Consider the following 8,073-nt stretch of genomic DNA (forward strand, 5'->3'; position numbering starts at 1 on the left):
GCAGCCAGGTGCGCGGCCCCCGCGCTGGGCCGCCGGCCAGGTGCGCGCCCGGACGCCCGGCGGCGTCGGGGGAGGGGCCGGGGCTCCGGCGCAGCGGCCTCCGGCGCGTGCAGCGGGGAGCCCGTCCGCGCGGCCCGGTGCAGCCCCGGCGGGCCCGGCGCCCCGCGCGCTCACATCCGGGTCCCGGCGCGGCGCCCCCCGGCTGGCCCAGGGCCGGGTCGCGAGGACCTCCCCCCGCCCGCTTCCCGCGGCTCGCGCTGCCCCGCCCCCGCGGGCGACCCTCGCGCGGGTCCCGCCTCCCCGCCCGCTGCAACCTTTGGAATCGGCGCCGCCTGGAACCTCCCCTGCTCTAGAGCCTTCCTGGGCTCCCCAGCGCCCGCCGGCAGCGCTGCTGCAACTCGCCTGTGCCGAAGGCGGGAGGCGACAGGACACCCCTGCGTGCCCCGGCGGCGCCCCAGCGTGCGGCTCTGATGCGGGGGTCGTGAGTTCCAGCCCCACGTTGGGGAGCGGAGGGGGGGGGCGAGCTTACTTAGAAATAATAATGCTGACATCTAAAAAAAAATTTTTTTTTCCAAAAAAATGTATGTTCCAGGGCTCATACCCTGAGTTCATGATTCTCAGGAAAGGAATTAAGAGACATTTAGGGAAGCACCCCCCAGAACACTCCAAATATGTTAGAGTAATTTTTTTTATATATATAAAATGCAAGAGGAAAAAAAAAACCCACGGTGATGACAATTTCAAAATTCTTAAGTTAGAATCCAGCTGCACTTGCAATTGCAATTGTAATTGCACAAGACCTCACTGACCTCACCCCAAGCCTAATTCTCGGGGTTTGTTTTATTGTCATTGCAATCTTTAAATTTTCCGAACGGTTTTCAGATTTTGTAAGAAGCTGCAAAGACCGTGCATAGAGTTTTACCTACTCTTCACAAGCCAGCTTCCCCTAATGATAACATCTTTCATAAACACCGTGTGTTGTCTAAGCCAGGACAGTGAAGTCGGTAAAACGCAATGCACTCGGGTACAGATGTCTACATTTCTCCAGTTTTTACGTGTACTTTTTGGTGGTGGCGGTGTATAGTTCTAGGAAATCTGATCATACATGTAGATTCTTGAAACCATCATGGTTCTAATGGTTTAAAGCGTGATAATGGTTTTTATGGCCGTGTTTTAAGAACAGTCAGTGAAGGGGCATAGGGGTGGCTCAGTGGTTGAGCGTCTGCCTTTGACTCATGTGGTGATCCCGGGGTCCTGGCATCTAGTCCTGTATCAGGCACCCTGCAGGGAGCCTGCTTCTCCCTCTGCCTGTGTTGTGTCTCTGTCTCTCTCATGAATAAGTAAATAAAAAATAAGTAAATAAAATATTTGATAAAAAATAAAAAGCGAAAAGTACTTGTGGGCATATTAACAGAAGAAATGATGCAGGATTTGCTGTAATAATGAGAGTGTGCAGGCGGTGGGGAGAGAAGAGGTGAAACTAAACGGAGGGGGAATTGCTCATTATTGAGGCCAGAGCCTGGATCTCTGAAGGATTGTGATAGTAGCTAAGACTGCTGTGCTCTTACTCTCCCAGAACTGCCAGGTCAAGCTCTTTCCCGGAAGTTAGGACTCTAGTTGTCCTTCATCTTCTGGAGTTGAAACCCAGGCTCAGAAATGAGAAGCAGCCTGACTTTGGCAGAGGGAGAAGCTTAACCCAGGTTGACCCGCTCCAAGACCACAGTCATAAATTGCATTAATCTCTTCTGTGAGATTTTTTTTTTAATTTATTTATTTGAGAGAGAGAGAGAGAACACACACACACACACACACACACACACACACACACACAGTGGGGAGGGGCAGAGGGAGAGAGAATGCTAGCAGATTCCGTGCTGAGCATGGAGCCTGACCCAGGGCCTGATCTAATGACCCTGAGATCATGACCTGAGCCCAAAGCAACAGTTGGATGCTCGCCAGGTGCCCCTTCATGAGATAGTAATAATTTATCCATAAATTGAGCAGTTAAATACCAGATACTGTTTTGGATCAGGGGTCAGTAAACACTTTCTGTAAAGGTCTAGATAAGAAATATTTTTGTCAGGCACCTGGATGGCTCAGTGGTCGAGTGTCTGCCTTTGGCTCGGGTCATGATCCCATGGTCCTAGGATCAGGTCCCACATCGGAATCCCTTCAGGGAGTCTGCTTCTCCCTCTGCGTAGGTCTCTACCTCTCTCTGTGTCTCTGTTGAATAAGTAAATAGAATCTTAAAAAATTTTTTTTTCGGGATCCCTGGGTGGCGCAGCGGTTTAGTGCCTGCCTTTGGCCCAGGGCGCGATCCTGGAGATCCGGGATCGAATCCCACGTCAGGCTCCCGGTGCATGAAGCCTGCTTCTCCCTCTGCCTGTGTCTCTGCCTCTCTCTCTCTCACTGTGTGCCTATCATAAATAAATAAAAAATTAGAAAAAAATAAAAATAAATCCTTAAAAAAAAATTTTTTTTCTTTTTGTCTTTGCAGGCCACATACAGTGTATCTCACAACTACTCAACTTTATCATCAGGGGGCAGAAGTCTTGGGTTATACGTAAACTAACAGGCACAGCTATGTGCCAATAAAACTATAAATATTGAAATCTGAATTGTATATAATTGTCTTATGTTAGGAAATATTCTTCTGTTTTCTTCAAACATTTAAAAGAGTGCTCGCTTCGGCAGCATGTATACAAACATTTAAAACATAAAACAAAAAAATAAAATAAAATAAAAGATAAAACATCTTAGGGGCACTTGGGTGGCTCATTCGGTTAAGCATTTACCTTCAGCTCAGGTCATGATCTCAGGGTCCTGGGATCCAGCCCCACATGGATCTGCTCAGCAGGGAGACTGCTTCTCCTTTTCCCTTTGCTGTTCCCCCTACTTGTGTGCACCTTCTCTCTCTCTCCTTCTCTCTGTCAAATAAATAAATAAAGTATTTTAAAAAAAAGATAAAAAGATAAAAAACATCTTTGGATCAAAGGCTGTACAAAAAGTTGTGAGGCTAGATTTGGCTCTTCCTCCTTCTCTTCCTCTCTTCCATTCTTTCTGTTTTCTTTCTTAATTTCCAATTGTGATAAAATACAAAATAGAAAATGTACCATCGTTGGGGTGCTTGAGTGGTTCAGTCGATTAGGTGTCTGACTCTTGGTTTCGGCTCAGGCTCAGGTCGGGGTCTCATGGGTCCTGGGATGGAGCCCCGTGGCGGGCCTCTGCACTCACCTGGGAGTCTCCTTGTGGATTTTCTCCTCTGCCCCTATTCCCACTCTCTTAAATGAATGAATGAATGAATGAATGAATGAATAAATATTTTTTTAAATGTGCCATCTTAACCATTTTAAGGTGCACAGCTCAGTGGCATGAAGCCCACCCACACTGTTATGCAACCACCCCCACCACCGATCTCCAGAACTTTCCATCTCCCAACACGGAACCCTGTCCCCAGGAAGCACTGACTCCCCACTCCTGGCTCCCACCATCTACTCTCTGTCTCTGTGGATGAGACTCCTTTAGGTCACTTTTATAAGTGGAATCATACAGTATTTGTCCTTTGGTGTCTGGCTTATTTTGATGAGCGTGATAGCCTCATGGTTCATCCATGTTGTGCCAGGTGCCAGAACGTCCTTCCTTTTTCAGGCTGAATATCATTCTGTTGTATGGATGGGCCACCTTTTGTTTATCCATTCATCTGTCAATGGATAGATACTTGGGTTGCTTGTACCTCTTGACTGTTTCTGAATAATCCTGCTGTGAACATTGGGTGAATGAATACCTCTTTGAGAACATGCTTTCAACTCTTTTGGGTAAATACCCAGAAGTGGGATCGCTGGATCATGTGGTGGCGATATGTTTAACTTTTTTAGGAACTGCCATTCTGTTTTGTATGGTGGCTGGTGCATTTTCCATTCCTACCAGCAGGGCACCAAGGTTCCCATTTCTCCACATTCTCAACAATACTTGTTACTTTCTGCTTTTCTTTGTTTCATTTTGTTTTAACAATAGCCATCCTAATGGGTATGAAATAGTATCTCATTGGGGTTTGGGTTTGCATTTCCTAGGATTCATACTCCGAATTCTCATTTCTTCAGGCAATTATTGGTCATATGTATATCTTCTTTGCAGAAACGTCTATTCAAGTCTTTTGGCCCCCTCTTCTTTTAATTGAGCTGTTTGTGTTTTGTGTTGTTGAGTTATAGGAGTTCTTTATATATGTGGCCATTCATGCCACATCAGATGTATGATTTGCAAATATTTTCCCCTCTTCCCTGGGTGCCTGATTTAATATTATTAAGAGGTGATCGGTCTACAGATTCAACGCAATCTCCGTTAAAATCCCAACTTTTTTTGCAGAGATAGAAAAATTCATCCGAAAATCTATATTGAATCTCAAGAGACCCCAAATAGCCAATACAATTTTGGGAAGAAAAAAAAGAGCAAATCCGAGGACTCACATTTCCTGATTTGAAAAATTACCATAAAGCTATGTGGTTGGGGCACCTGGGCAGTTCAGTCAGTTAAGCGTCTGCCTTCGGCTCAGGTCATAATCCCAGGGTCCTGGGACCAAACCCCACATTGGGCTCCCTGCTCAGCAGGGAGTCTGCTTCTCTCTCTCCCTCTACCACTACCTCTGCTGTGCTCTGTCACTCTCTCTTTTTTTTTTTTTTTTTTTTTTTTTTTTTTTATTTACTTATGATAGGCACACAGTGAGAGAGAGAGAGGCAGAGACGCAGGCAGAGGGAGAAGCAGGCAGAGGGAGAAGCAGGCTCCATGCACCGGGAGCCTGATATGGGATTCGATCCCGGGTCTCCAGGATCGCGCCCTGGGCCAAAGGCAGGCGCTAAACCGCTGCGCCACCCAGGGATCCCGTCTGTCACTCTCTCTGTCAAATAAATAAAATCTTTTTAAAAATAGAAATTCACATATTAAAAACAAAAACCCTATGTGATTAAAATGGTATGGTTCCGGCCTCTGCACAAACATACTGACCAAAGAAATAGATTTGAGAGTAAACTTAATGTTATGTGTATTTTCTTACCTTTTTTTCAAGTATAAATAAAAAAAATTATCAGGGTGCCTGGGTGACCCAGTTGGTGAAGCTTCCAACTCTTGGTTTTAGCTCAAGTAGTGATCTCAGGGTGGTGAGATTGAGCCCACCCTTGGGCTCACACTCAGCATGGAGTCAGCTTGACTTTCTCTCCCTCTCCCTCTGCCCCTCCCTACCCCTGCATGGCTGCACATGCTCTCTCGTATTCTCTCTCTTTTTTTTTTTAAGATTTTATTTATTTAATCATGAGAGAGAGAGAGAGAGAGAGAGGCAGAGAGACAGGCAGAGGGAGAAGCAGGCTCCATGCAGGGGGCCCGATGTAGGACTCGATCCTGGGTCCCGAGGATCACACCTGGGCCAAAGGCGGCACTAAACCGCTGAGCCACCCAGGCTGCCCTTTGTATTCTCTCTTTCTTAAATAAATAATTAATCACTGGCTGCCCTTTTTTTTTTTTTAATTAGGGGGCAAAATGTGCAACAGAAACAAAACTCCAGTTCTTGCTTCCCCAATTAATTTTTGTGACTGCTTTATCTTTTGTCTTTTCTACCTGTTCCAGGTGTTTAGTATTTTATTTTTTAAAGGTTATTATTTATTTATTTTAGAGAGGGAGAGAGCTAGCAGAGGGGGAGGGAGGGAGAGAAAGAAAGACTCTCAAGCAGGCTTCTCACTTAGCTTGGAGACAGACCCTGAGCTCCATCTCAGGACCCTGAGATCATGACTTGAACCAACATCAAGAGTTGGATGCTCAACTGACTGAGCCACCCAGGCGCCCCAGTATTTTATTCATTTAAAAATGATAAGAGGGGATCCCTGGGTGGCGCAGCGGTTTGGCGCCTGCCTTTGGCCCAGGGCGCGATCCTGGAGACCCAGGATTGAGTCCCACATCGGGCTCCCGGTGCATGGAGCCTGCTTCTCCCTCTGCCTGTGTCTCTGCCTCTTTCTCTCTCTCTCTCTGTCACTATCATAAATAAATAAAAATTTAAAAAAAATTAGAAAAAAAATAAAAATGAGAAGAGGGGCAGCTCCGGTGGCGCAGCGGTTTAGCCCCGCCTGCAGCCCAGGGCGTGATCCTGGAGACCCTGGATCGAGTCCCACATCAGGCTCTCTGTATGATGCCTGCTTCTCCCTCTGCCTGTGTGTCTCTGCCTCTCTCTCTCTCTCTCTCTCTCTATGAATAAATAAATAAAATCTTTTAAAAAAATGAGAAGAAAGAGAAGCTGGTAATATTTCAAAGAACCAATGTGTAAAATGGCTGACTTGATTGGCTTTCTGGAAAAGGAAGTTAATTAGCCTTTGACTTACCAATTCCACTTCCCCAGGAAATAATAACGATGTTAGTGATTATAACGATGATAATAATAAGACTGGCTAATATTTCCTTGAATGCTGAACCCTGTTTTATGCACCTCACATATGTTATCACATCACCCCTACGGAAACCCATGAAATAGGCCCTATTATTGGTTCCAATTTACAGCTGAGAAAATGGAGGTCATGAGTGGTTAAATGAGTTGCCAGGGTCACTGTAGGAAAATAAGGGCATAAAAAGATATGCACCCCAATGATCAAGGCAATGCTATTTACCCCTGTGACCATCTGGAAATAACCTACGTGCTCAGCCACAGAGGATCGAATTACTAAATTACATATCTATTTACATAGTGGAAGAGCACAACTCCAGGGCTGTTATCCTGGGTTTGAATACCAACTTTAGGACCTGTGCTCTGTGTAACCCTGGGCAGGTTATTTAACTTGTCAAAGTTTCATTTTCCTCATCCATAAAGGAGAGGAAGGAGATAATGTATCGGTTATATACAACTGTAACAAATGACCCCAAAATTTGGCAGCTTCAAATAACAGCCGATATTTGTTATTCCACCCGGTTTCTGTGGGTCAGAAATTTGGAGGCATCTTAGCCGGGTCGTTCTGGCTTGGGTTTCTAATGGGGTTGTAGATGGGATGTTGGACAGAGCTACTATCATCTGAAGGCTTAACTGGGGTTGGAAGGTCTGCTTGCAAGGTAGGTTCCATCATAGGGCTGTTGGTGGGAAGCCTCAATTCTTTACCATGTGAATCTATCCACAGGGCTACCTCAGTTTCTTCACAACATGGTGGCTGACTTCTCAGATGGGTGATCCTGCAGCCAGAGCAAGGAGGGACCCATGCCATCTTTCCTCACTGAGCCTTGGAAGTCACTCTGTACCATTATAACAATATCCCATTGGTCATGAAGCTTAGCCCTGTTCAGTGGGAGTGGGGACCAGGCTTGGATACCAGGGGGTGAGGATTGCTGTGGCCGCCACAAACAGCATCTGCTTCCTAGGTGACCTTAGGGCCACAGGGCACCTTGTCCAGTGCCTGGCACTCAGTAACCAGTCCAGAATTGAAATGTTTATTATAGCACTAATTGAGAAAGGACAAAATAATTTCAACGGCATTGTGCTGAATGGGGCAGAAAAAAAAAGCCAATCTCAAAATGTTACATATCATATGATGCATTCATTTATTTTTTTTAAGATTTTATTTATTTATTTCCACGAGACACAGAGAGAAGCAGAGACATAGAGGGGGAAGCAGGTTCCCCACAGGGAGCCCGACGTGTGACTCAATTCCTGAACTGAAATCATGCCCTGAGCCAAAGACAGGCACCCAAGCACTGAGCCACCCAAGCGTCCCCATTTATTTTTTTAATTTTTATTTAAATTCAATCAATTTCCAGTAATTTGCAATGTATTACTGGTTTCAGAGATAGAGGTCACTGATTCATCAGTCTTATATTAACACCCAGTGCTCATTACATCACGTGCCCTCATTTTTTTTTTAAGATTTTATTTATTTATTCATGAGAGAGAGAGAGAGAGAGAGGCAGAGATTCAGGAGGAGGGAGAAGCAGGCTCCATGCAGGGAGCCCGACGTGGGACTCGATCCTAGGACTCCAGGATCACACCCTGAGCCAAAGGCAGGCACCGAACCGCTGAGCCACCCAGGGATCCCCACGTGCCCTCCTTAATGCCCA

The sequence above is a fragment of the Canis lupus genome, chromosome 19, assembly GCF_048164855.1.
Source record: "Canis lupus baileyi chromosome 19, mCanLup2.hap1, whole genome shotgun sequence".
In the NCBI taxonomy this organism is placed as follows: domain Eukaryota; kingdom Metazoa; phylum Chordata; class Mammalia; order Carnivora; family Canidae; genus Canis; species Canis lupus.